This window comes from Schistocerca americana, chromosome 10 (assembly GCF_021461395.2).
Source record: "Schistocerca americana isolate TAMUIC-IGC-003095 chromosome 10, iqSchAmer2.1, whole genome shotgun sequence".
NCBI lineage: Eukaryota > Metazoa > Arthropoda > Insecta > Orthoptera > Acrididae > Schistocerca > Schistocerca americana.
Genome location: NC_060128.1, coordinates 102,095,183 through 102,108,361, shown reverse-complemented (window position 1 = coordinate 102,108,361; position 13,179 = coordinate 102,095,183). Strand labels below are relative to the sequence as shown.

Sequence of the window (13,179 nt, the reverse complement as noted above, 5' to 3'; positions counted from 1 at the left end):
GCGTTTCATAGCACAAATGTAGGAAAAAATCCGAAAATTGTTAATTTGTAACTGTTGTCGTTGTGGTGCTTGGTCCAAAGACTGATTTAATGGAGCTCTCCATGCAAGCCTCTTCATCTCCGAGTAACCACTGCAACCTACATACCTCAGAATCTGTTTACTGTACTAATTTCTTGGTCTCCCTCTACGATTTTTACCCTCTACTCTGCCCTGCTGTACTACGTTGGTGATCCCTGATGCCTCAGAACATGTCCTACCAATCTATCCCTTCTTCTGGTCAAGTTGTGTCACAAATTCCTCTTCTCCCAATTCTATTCAGTACTCCCTCATTACGTACATGATCGATCCATCTAATGTTCAGCAATCTTCTCTAGTACCACATTTAAAAAGCTTCTATTCTCTCAAAACTGTTTATCGTCTATGTTTCACTTCCATACATGGCTACTCTCCATACAAATACTTTCAGAAAGGACTTCCACCATCATCAGTTATTTTGCTACCCAAACAGAAAAACTCCTTTACTACTTTAAGTGTCTTATTTTCTAATCTAATTCCCTCACAATCACCTGATTTAATTCGACTACATTCTATTATTTGTAACTGTACCACAGATAAAAAAGATGTCGTTTGTTAACCGTCCCTCTGTCTGTACGTCTCTAAAGCCGCTTTCTCCTCCGAAATGGGTGGACGTATCAAGTTGAAAGTTGCGCCACATGCAACGGTCTACGGCGACGGAGAATAAGGTTCTAAACCAGCGCAATAAACTGAAGTTTGTGTTAGGGAGCTATGTACAGCTACGGGTCTGTTAGCACTCTGGTGGTGTGATGGCTAGCGTACCTGTGTAGTAAACAAGGAGACCCGGCTACGGCACAAATTTTAATCCATTTCTTCAGCTTCCACCATGTTCGAAAACTCACTCATCGAAACCTACTGGTTTCCACCCATTGACCTAGAGTCATGAAACTGGGAAAGAAGCAAAGCTTCGCAGCACAAGTAATGAAAAAATAAATTCGCAAGTTGTTAAATTGTAATAATATCACTTAAAAATGTCTTTTACCACTAGAACTTCCACTGCATTCGTCATCATCAGTAGAAAAATAGAAAAATATTTGCACGCAAATGTAAAATGTAAGCTAAATTCATGTTTTAATAAGTAAATAAGAAAAATTTTATTAAGTCTTTTCTCTCTTCGCATATAAGCTCCTTTTTGTATGTCCGGGCTAGTCTCAGGATCTGGTATGTACGTACTGGTGCTGTCTTGGAATTCGCGGGACAGAATGTCGCCAGCATCGATATCGATAACAGGCAAAACTCGTCGACATTTTCGATTCCCGGAACGGATGAACTGTCTGTGTGCATAATTAATTTTGTACGGAACCCTCAGTATGCGCGTCCTTCTCGCATGTTGAAAATTTATGCATTTCAAATACAAACTTTTTTTCGCTGTCAATGTGAAATTTGTCTCCCTTCGTTATTATAAAGCAAAAAGCCACAGAAAAAAATGTTATAAGCTAACATTAAAATATTCTGTGCCTGCTGGTGTGGTGAGCAGACCATCAATTTGGATACATTTTTTTGCTCCAGGTATAAACTGTGGCATTTGTGAACGCACTGCGTTATGCTATTCGACGGGAATACAGGCCAACAGTGGTTATTGATATACAGGGCAAGTGAGCTAAACTGTTTACCTCAAAAATTTCCGGAACAGTTACAGGTCTCTTCATTCTGTTTTCACCCAGATGAATTATGAAAAACTTCTCACTAAATGGCTTATAGTTTCTTTCTATACCTATATTAATTACAGATATATCAGTATCAAATTTGATTTTTCTGCTGGAATTCTTGTACCTTTCACTGCTTCTAAACGAGTTTCACTCTTAAAAAATCAGATTAATAGTTCCGGAGTAATTGTAGTATTTAGACATTATCTATTTTGAACATAATCGCCGGCCGAAGTGGCCGTGCGGTTAAAGGCGCTGCAGTCTGGAACCGCGAGACCGCTACGGTCGCAGGTTCGAATCCTGCCTCGGGCATGGATGTTTGTGATGTCCTTAGGTTAGTTAAGTTTAACTAGTTCTAAGTTCTAGGGGACTAATGACCTCAGCAGTTGAGTCCCATACTGCTCAGAGCCATTTTTTATTTGAACATAATCCAGATTGCTGTCTTATGTGGGAGTTCCTGATTTCATACCCAAATAGGAACGTATGTCACAGCGGATAAAGAAGAAATATCGATATGAAAGGGATACAGAAGAACTGTAGCCTTCGTTCTCTCTTTCTGCTTCTCGTCTGTCGAGCGTTGATTAGTTTAAGAATATTAGGTGTCTTTCTCCGAAACATCTAACCCGAATTTGAAGAGTGAAACTCCTTTTTATTTGTCTGTAGCAGTTCTACGACTATCAGCTGTCGTTGCTATAGTTCTGCTTCAAAAAGCGAATTTGGTAGAGATATCTCTGCAGCCGCAGAAACAGACTACGCACCATTTAGTGAGAACCACCCTACAGTTCATTTAGTCTAATATAGAATTAAGATATCTTAAACGGTATAGGAAATATCAGAGGATAATTACAAAGCTGGATCACCCTGTGTGAATGGCGAGGTGCTGCAGGTATTCATTTGTCGGGATATGTTTTCTGTGTTTTTGTTTCATAATGCCCAACTGACTGAAATCACAATGTGACTTTTTCGCATGAACCGCAACTTGATAAAACAGAACGTCTTCAAAGGAACGTTAATGAAGCCCGCATCACCGCTCTCTGTTATACACATGACACTTCACGGCGCAAAAAGCGATGTAGTTACCTGCAAAAAATGCTGTTTTAAACTTAGGAGTTTAGTATAAATGATAATTAATTGAAACCATCAGCTGCCGACAGGTGTTGTTGATATACCCCGATGGGGACAGCTGAAAATTATGAGTTTAGAGTTAACCAGATGACAATCTTTTCCAATATAGGTGGTCTGATTGATGAATAGTTTTCATGTTGTCTTCTGAGTCGACATGACCCATCATCATGAAAATTCAGTGTCAGAAGGCGAATGACTCAGTGGAATTGTCGTGTGTATAGCTTGATGGTTAATTTGCCTCCTAAATGTGGTAGTTTATTCAGATAAATGCATCTACAAAATCTATACTGAAGAATCTCTCAACTCTATATCGATCCTTACTCTCTATTTCCTATTTGCTGTTTCTTGATGACAACTGATGATGTGTTACAGAATGAGAACAAAATTCATATCAGTACCATTCGTTGCAATGTAAAGTGAACTGATAATTTCTGATTAACCAGGAAATAGTTATTGTTTCCTTCGGAGCTTCTCAAATCGTTTGTTGGATCTATGAGTCTGGATACATAGTGACAAACTTTTACAGAAATGTAATACGCGAAATTACGGAGTGTGTTGGAACTATCGCAGACTCAGTTTAACAGCCCAGAATTCCAATTTCCTGAGAAGAAAAATACAGATGAATGGAACTGAAAAGATGACAATCTGTTTGGATTTAGGAAAAGTGAAAGCACAAGAGAGTCAATCCTGACTTTCGATTAATAATGGGAAGAATACTTAAGAAAAATGAAGACATGATAGTGGTTCTCGACCTAGAAAAGCGTTCGTCAATGTACGATAGTGCAAGAGTTTTCGAAATTACCAGATAAATGGTGAGCTATAGGAAAAGTCGGATAATATGAAATATGTATCAGAACCAATAGGGAAAGGAAGGAGTAGTCCGCCTTCATTGTTATATTTCTACGTGGAAGAAACAATGACGGTAAAAAAGAAACGTTCAGAAGTGGGATTAATATTGACAGTGACAAAATATCAATGATGAGATTCGTTGATGAAAATTCTACCCTAAAAATGAGAAAGAATTGCATGGACTGTTGAACGAAATAAACTGTCCAATAAGCACACACTATACATTAAGAGTGAACTAAAGAAAGAGAAAGTTATGAGGAGTATAAAAAATGAGAATAGCAACAAATTTATTAACACGGACGTCCGGGACTACAAAGATGAGATGAGGGAAGTTGCTATCTTTGAGGCAAAATAACATGACGAAGGAAGCTGGTAATGAGGGCGTTCTTACTCGAAACAAGTCCAATGATATCAAAGATGGGCCTTAACTTGAAGAAATTTCTGAGAACGTACTTTTGACTGATGAAAGAAATGGACACTACGACGGAACATGTGTTGAGACATCAGGGAATAACTTCAGTTGTGTTGGAGGGACCTGTAGAGGGCAATAAATGTAGAAAAAGGCAGAGACTGGAGTATAGTCAACAAAAATTTGAGGATGTAGGCTGTGAAGTGCTACTCTGAGATGAAGAATATGGTGTGACACGTTTAACCAGATGAGATGAGATGAGGGAAGTTGCTATCTGCAAGGCAAAATAACATAACGAAGGAAGCTGGTAATGAGGGCATTCTTGCTCGAAACAAGTCTAATAGTATCAAAGATGGGCCTGAAGTTGAAGAAATTTCTGATAACGTACTTTTGACTGATGGAAGAAATGGACACTAAGATAGAACATGTTTTGAGACATTAGGGAATAACTTCAGTTGTGCTAGAGGGAACTGTAGAGGGTAATAACTTTAGAAAAAGACAGAGATTGGAATATAGCCAACAAAAGTTTTAGGATGTAGGCTGTGAAGTGCTACTCTGAGATGAAGAATTTGGTGCGCCACATTTAACCAGATGAGATGAGATGAGGGAAGTTGCTATCTGTAAGGCAAAATAACATGACGAAGGAAGCTGGTAATGAGGGCATTCTTGCTTGAAACAAGTCTAATAATATCAAAGATGGGCCTTAAGTTGAAGAAACTTCTGAGATGAAAGAAATGGACACTATGATGGGACATGTATTGAGACATCAGGGAATAACAGCAGTTGTACTGGAGTGAACTGGACCAGGTAATAACCACAGAAAAAGACAGAGACTGGAATACAGCCAACAAAAATTTGAGGATACAGGCTACGAAGTGCTACTCTGAGATGAAGAATTTGACGTGCCACATTTAACATGTGAGAAGACTGAAGTCACAAATAAGTTGTAAAATATTATGAGGCAAGAACCGTTGTCAAACAAGCAGTTTCAGTGGTCTCATGTTATCGCTACAGCAGCGTATCCTCAGACTGACATGTGGGCAACACCTGGAGAACGCGTAAGTATTTGCTCCATAGGCTGATCTCACACCAGGAATATCCCATGAACGATATGGTACATTGGGGCACTAACTATTTCATAAACAATGCAGTGATATCGCGTCACGTCAAAGAAGAAAATGAAGCTAATTTATGTCATGTGGAATATGAATGTCTAGGAACTTGGTAAGATGTAGAATTGATAATAGAGGGAAAAGAGATGTCAGGGCACTGACTATTTCGTAAACAATGCAGTTATATCGCGACACGTCAAAGGAGAAAATGAAGCTAATTGATGTTACGTGGAATATGAATGCCTAGCAACTTGGTAAGATGTAGAGAAAAAGAGATGTCAACGAGGTGGTATTACTCGTGTCTTGCTGCCCGCACACGGCTGTCTCCGTAACCTGACAATAAGAAAGACTAAACACATGGTGTTGGATAAGTAGGCTGACGACTTACCAAGAAAGTCCCTCGGAACAGCGCGATGTCTTAGAGCGGCGCCTACGGCGTAGACAACCCGGCGCTCGCTGCGCCTAGCTGGGGCGCTGACCCGCGACACAGCACTGCGATGCGACACTGTGTGACGTCACGCGGCACCGCCACTGTGCGACCGTGGAGCGCGGGGTCCGAGCGGCGACTGGCCGGCTGGTCCAGGCGTCGCGGCGGCGCCTGCCGCGTCCACCCCCTCCCACGGCCGGCGCTGCAGCTGTGCGCATGCGCGGACGCGCCGCCAAGGCCGGCGACAGATGAGGCCGGCGCCGCCCTGGAGTGGAGTGGCTGCAAGGACGCCGGCGTCGGCTGCGAGGGGCTGTTTAGCGTCGCGGCGCTGTTTGTGCGGGCAGGGAGCGCGCAGGGGCGCGCACGCTTTCAGCCGCGCGACTCCGCGAAAGGACGCAGATAAGGCCGTGAAAGGCGGCACCTCCCGCGGAAAGGCACGACGCCTCCGCTTACACGCATGCGGAGGGACGGGAATAGAGCAACAAAGGACCCACTGAGGCTCCTTCTTGTCTCTCCTCGATTACATGTCGTAACTAAAGGGACAAAAGAATAGTACATTTCCACCACACCGCATGGACATTCTCTCTCACATACACGATGTGATCAATAGTATCCGGACACCTTCAAAAACATATGTTTTTCATATTAGCGACTTCAGTAATCATTAGACATCGTGAGAGACCTGAATGGGGCGCTCCGTGCGTGGAACTCAAGGACTTCTAATGAGGTCAGGTGATTGATTGTCACTTGTGTCATACATCTGTATGCGAGATTTCCACACACCTAAACATCCATAGGTCCACTGTTTTCGATAAGATAGTGAAGGGGAAACGTGAAGGGACATGTTGTTGTGTAAATAGTTCCACATAGTCAGCGCGCACACAACTTTCCCACTAGAGCGCGCCCCGCTAAGCACAACAACGCAGGCACAGGGCTCGTCCATCTCTGCACTACGAGATGGCGCTGCCATAGAGACGGACCAAATTCTGCTTCCGCCGATCCGTGTATTAATATGTAACGCAGCCAATGAGATTGCTGCTAACGTAGAACCTTTTCTCCTCGCTTATCACACTCGCGCAGTGATACCTGAACGTGCGAGGTATTATAACGAGTGTACAGACCTCCGACTGGTCAGTCTGCATTAGTCTGTAGTCAAGTTTCAGTCTGTGCCTAATAAGTTTATCATATTCCTGTACATAGCCATGTAGAGAAATGTATAAACACTTTGTCAAGTATCAGAGATATGTGAGAATAAGATTAACATACCAAGACCAAAGGAACTTCAGATTGTCAATTGTAAACAGCATCCAGAATCAAGTTACGTAATACCTATGATTTTTATTATATTAATAAATGTGTGTGAAAATTAATCAAGTTCTGTTTAAAGTTAGTCACCGTCAATCTGCTACTCTAAGCGTGCAAGTGGCATTTCTATCGTCAGACCTAACGGCGGAAGATAAACACGCCACGGTAAGACCACGAGACATATTGCAGACACTCGCCTACTTCGTTAGAGGGACAGGTCAAATAATGTAATGGTGTGTGTACTGAAGGTCTTACAGTACGCACACCACACATGTACAGCACAAAAGTGTATAGGACGACCTCCTCTGTTGACTGACAGAGACTGCCGACAGTTGAAGAGGGTCCTAAAGTGCAATAGGCAAACATCTATCCAGATAGAATGAAAGTTACACTCTACAGTGGAGTGTGCGCTGAACGAAACTTCTCGGCAGATTAAAACTGTGTGCCGGACCGAGATTCGAACTGGGGACCTTTGCCTTTTGCAGGCAAGTGCTCTACCAACTGAGCTACCCAAGCACGACTCACGCCCCGTCCTCGCAGATTTTTAGAAGGTAGGAGACGAGGTATTGGCGGAATTAATGCTGTGAGGACGGGGCGTGAGTCGTGCTTGGATAGTTCAGTTGGTAGGGCACTTGCCCGCGAAAGGCAAAGGTCCCGATTTCGAGTCTCGGTCTGGCACACCGTTTTAATCTGCCATGAAGTTATCAATCGAGATCATCACAGGAATTCTAAACTGCATCAGGATCCACTGCAACTACTACGACAGTTAGGCGGGAGGTGAGAAAACTTGGATTTCACGGACGAGCGGCTGCTCATAAGCCACACATCACGCCGGTAAATGCCAAACGACACCTCGCTTGGTATAAGGAGTGTAAACATTGGACGACTGAACAGTGGAAAACGCTGTGTGGAGTGACGAATCACGGTACACAATGTGGCGATCCGATGGCAGGGTGTGGGTGTGGTGAATTTGCGGTGGCCGTCATCTGTCAGCGTGTGTAGTGCCAGCAGTAAAATTCTGAGGCGGTGGTGTTATGGTGTGGTCGTGTTTTTCATGGAGAAGGTTTGCATCCTTCGTTGTTTTGCGTCGCGCCATCACAGCACAGCCCTACATTGATGTTTTAAGCACTTTCTTGCTTCTCACTGTTGAAGAGCAATTCGGTGATGGCCATTGCTGTTCATAATGCACGGCCTGTGGCGCAGTGGTTATACGACAAAAACATTCCTGTAATGGACTGGCCTGCACAGAGACCTGACCTGAATCCTACCGAATACCTTCGGAATGTTTTGGAACGTTAACTTCGTGCCAGGCCTCATCGACCGACATCGATACCTCTCCTCAGTGCACCACTCCGTGAAGAATTGGCTGCCATTCCCCAAGAAATCTTCCAGCACTTGATTGAACGTATGCCTGCGAGAGTGGAAGCTGTCATCAAGGCTAAGGGTGGAACAACACCATATTGAATTTCAGCGTTACCGATGGAGGGCGGCACGAACTTGTAAGTCATTTTCAGCCAGGTGTCCGGATACTTTTCATCACATAGTGTATGAGTGTATCGAGCGAGGTGGTGCAGTGGTTAGCACATTGGGCTCTCATTCGGGAGGGCGACGGTTCAAACCCACACCTGTCCATGCTGATTTAAGTTTCCCATGATTTCCCTAAATCGCTTCAGGCAAATGCCAGGATTGTTCGTTTGATAAGGCTCAGCTGACTTCCTTCCCCGTCCTTTCCTAATCCTTGTAGCGTCGCGGCTACGTTCGTCCTTTATCTGTACCTACCTGCGAACTCATTGCAGCAGATCATCGGTAGGAAAACTGAGCAGAAATCCACCGTACTGCACCTCGCACGAGGCTGCATTCAACTTAAGTATTCTAATCGGAAAATGTCTTAATTTTGAATGAAAAGTGGAAATACTGGCAAAAAGTTCGGTATATTCTGAACCTCGAGATGTACACGTTCACTGCCAAGCCCGTGCTAATCTTAACACAGTCATGCACTAAACCCTTTCATTTACGTTAGCAAGTTATGGTAACGTATTTCCTGAAATGTCAACAGCTACTATGCTCGCCACACTATTAAGTTTATCGGTGTCTAATGCACTCAAGGTTTTAGTCACTGATCTGCTGAACATGCCACGCGGAATTACTGTTTTTTCTGAAACACGAAATTACTTAATAATCCGTACTTTCAAAAAAAAAAAAAAAAAAAAAAACACCTGAATAAATATGTCTTCACTTTAAAAAACTTTTGAAACCTGTAGCACAACTAAAAGCGGCAAATTGTAGCTTCCTTTGCAGCTCATACTGCCGCGCGGGATTAGCCGAGCGGTCTGAGGCGCTGTAGTCATGAGCTGTGCGGCTGGTCCCGGTGGTGGTCCGAGTCCTCCCTCGGGCATGGGTGTGTGTGTTTGTCCTTAGGATAATTTAGGTTAAGTAGTGTGTAGGCTTAGGGACTGATCACCTTAGCAGTTAAGTCCCATAAGATTTCAGACACATTTTTTGAGCTTATACTACATACGACCGTACCATTGAAAGGATGGGCTTCGATCCCCTTAGACTGCTGTAAGTATTCTATATCTCCAAGAGAAAAGTCGTGCGAAGAACATTCTGATTGGTCAGTTTTCTTTAAGGCCAACAGAAAAACATTATTCTTCCCGTACGATCATTTCAAGAGTGTACCGTGAATATCAGGAATCCGGTAAAACACCAAATCTGGGACATCACTGCGGTCGGAAGAGGATCCTCAAGGACGGGACCAACAACGACTGAAGGGAATCGTTCGGCGTGACAGAAGTGCAACCCTTCCAGTCTGCGATCATTCGACGAAACATCATCGATTTGGCCGTTCAGAAGCGAAGACCCACTCCTGTACCCCTGATGACTGCGCGACAGAAAGCTTTGCGCCTTGCCTGGATTCGTCAACGCCGACATTGGACTGTTGATCACTGGAAACATGTTGACGAGGCTCGTTTCAAATTCTCGAGGGGATAGACGTGTACGGGTATGGAGATAACCTCATGACTTCGTGGACCATGCATGGCAGCAGGGGACTGTTCAAGCTGGTGGAGGCTCTGTAATGGTGTGGCGCGGGTGCAGTTGGAGTGATATGGAACCGCTGATATGTCTAGATACGACTCTGACAGGTGACACGTGTGTAAGCATCCGGTCTGATCACCTACATCCATTCATGCCTATTGCGCATTCCAGCAGGAGAGTGTGACTCCTCACACGTTCAGAAACGCTTCAGAGTGGGGCAAGTACCACACTTCTGAGTTTAAACACTTCCGCTGGCCATCAGACTCCCCGGAAATCGAAATTATTTAACATTGCTCTTAAAAAAATTTCCCGAATGTAGCTAGAATCTTTTGTGTTCACAAAGCTAGCATCACTGCCGTACTATAGAACAGGCACGAGCATCAACTTATAGAATTTAATTTTTGTGATTCTCTGTGTATTTTCTCAACGTTCTACTTGTACTGCCACGTCCATTCTGTCCATACAGTAGTGGAAATCATTATAAACTATCATTATAAAGTACACACACACAATCGTTTCATAGGTTGGCAACTCTCACAACGTCAACGAAAACAAACGAACAGGTATAAACACGGTGGCAGTGATGAATGAGAAGCAGTTAAGAAAGCCAATTATGAGTAGTGCAACGCAGGAAATAACGCAAAATGCCAAAAATGAATGAAGCCTGTCGACACCAACCACTGCTAACAAGAGAGGAAGGTGCAGACTATGTAAAGAAACACCGTAAGTAGCTTACAGGCCAACTTCATAAAGGAAACGCTGTTTTTAACCTAAAAGAATCAAAAAACATATGCGCATACTTGTGTATCCAATTTGCAAAATACCACAGAAGATGATTTGTAAATAAAAGCGAAACGCGTCTGGTGTAATTCTTTTTGATTACACTGCAGTCAGCTCAAGACAGATAACCTATAATAACAGATGTTAAGAGCTGCTGAGGAAGATGGCCACACAAACAAAAGTATTATTACAATTCCCAGGTAGATGCTGTGTTTCTTGACTTCCGCAAGGCGTTCTATACAGTTCCACACAGTCGTTTAATGAACAAAGAGCATGTGGACTATCAGACCAATTGTGTGATTGGATTGAAGAATTCCTAAATAACAGAACACAGCATGTCATTCTCAATGGAGAGAAGTCTTCTGAAGTAAGAGTGATTTCAGGTGTGCCGCAGGGGAGTGTCGTAGGACCGTTGCTAATAAATGACCTTGTGCATGACATCGGAAATTCACTGAGGCTTTTTGCGTGATGTTGCTGTGGTATATCGAGAGGTTCTAACAATGGAAAACTGTACTGAAATGCAGGAGGATTTGCAGCGAATTGACGCATAGTGCAGGGAATTGCAATTAAATGTCAATGTAGACAAGCGTAATGTGCTGCGAACACATAGAAAGAAAGATCCCTTATCATTTAGCTACAACATAGCAGTTCAGCAACTGGAAGCAGTTAAGTCCATAAATTATCTGGGAATACGCATTAGGAGTGATTTAAAATGGAATGATTATATAAAGTTGATCGTCGGTAAAGCAGATGCCAGACTGAGATTCATTGGAAGAATCCTAAAGAAATGAAATCAGAAAACAAAGGAAGTAGGATACAGTACGCTTGTTCGCCCATTGCTTGAATACTGCTCAGCAGTATGGGATCCGTACCAGATGGGGTTGATGGAAGAGATAGAGAAGATCCAACGGAGAGCAGCGCGCTTCGTTACAGGATCATTTAGTAATCGCGAAAGCGGTACGGATATGATAAACTCCAGTGGAATATTCTGTAGGAGAGACGCTCAGTAGCTTTTGTTGAAGTTTCGAGAACATACCTTCACCGAGGAGTCAAGCGGTATATTGCTCGTATATCTCGCAAAGAGACCATGAGGATAAAATCAGAGAGATTAGAGCGCACACAGAGGCATACCGACAATCCTTCTTTCCACGAACAATACGAGACTGGAATAGAAGGGAGAACCGATAGGGGTACTCAAGGTACCCTCCGCCACAGACCGTCAGGTGGCTTGCGGAGAATGGATGTAGGTGTAGATGTAGATTGTGTATTGGCTGACAATACGAGCCCCTGGCTACCAATCCAATCTGTGAAAATGCACAACAATATCACTTTCCATTTCCGCTATATTTGCGGTTCAAGTATTAAGTGATTCACCCTGTGTAATGAATGACAATTCACGAGACTTCCTTCTCCTTTTTCGATGGTCTCTGTACTCAGAAGAGTAAGAAGTGATTCTGTGTTTGACACTCATTCTGCTGGTCTTGTGAAGTATTTGCTGAATAGGGCAATGCAGAGGACAATAGGGAATGCAGAGGACAAAAGAGTGAGAAACGGTTACGAGTGGAATGTCAGAGACTGTTGCAGTAATCGAGATTAGTTGAAGGAAGTTTCGGAAAAGAAAGAATATACAGAATTAAACAGAAATACGCAGTGTGGTTTCCTAAAAACCAACACCCGCAACTTGTGTATGGTTCAAATGGCTCTGAGGACTATGGGACTTAACATCTGTGGTCATCAGTCCCCTAGAACTTAGAACTACTTAAACCTAACTAACCTAAGGACATCACACACATCCATGCCCGAGGCAGGATTCGAACTTGCGACCGTAGCGGTCACGCGGTTCCAGACTGAAGCGCCTAGAACCGCACGGCCACGCCGGCCGGCGCAACTTGTGTATTAACGTACCGAAAGAACATTCTCCATACCTCCTTCCCATAGCTAATGTATAATTAAACATTCACCTTTCATCAGTTAATTGTCTATCAGGATCTGAAATAATTCCGTGTTTTGTGAGAGCAAAAGCTTTTTGCGCAGCAAAATTAGAAGAAAATTTTTTGATGACTGTTAGAAAGAGATAAACAGTCTTTTCTCCAAAACACGTATTGTTATTATACACTTCGCCAATAACGCGTTTCGCCTTGTTTACGACATCTTCAGATTTGCGTACAATGAAAAATACAATCTTTTCTTAAAATTGAGATGACCCCAATTTAGTACAACTTTGTACTACCAAGGAAAATGTTAAAACCAAGTGACAATCTGAGCAGTTCTCTTAGGTTTTTCGCAGATGATGCTGTAATTTATCGTCTAGTAAGGTCATCCGAAGACCAGTATCAGTTGCAAAGCGATTTAGTAAAGATTGATGTATGGTGTGGCAGGTGGCAGTTGACGCTAAATAATGAAAAGTGTGAGGTG

At 43.1% G+C, this 13,179-nt stretch overlaps 1 protein-coding gene across 1 annotated transcript in view; it reads right to left on the bottom strand.

Moving 5' to 3' along the window:
* The window catches only part of LOC124552274 (C3 and PZP-like alpha-2-macroglobulin domain-containing protein 8), an 842,473-nt gene extending 836,706 nt beyond the window's left edge, over positions 1 to 5,767 (bottom strand). The window contains exon 1 of the mRNA XM_047126553.1: positions 5,605 to 5,767. The gene's annotated coding sequence lies outside the window, so the exon portion shown is untranslated. The remainder of the gene's footprint in view (positions 1 to 5,604) is intronic.
* Positions 5,768 to 13,179: the final 7,412 nt, after the last annotated feature.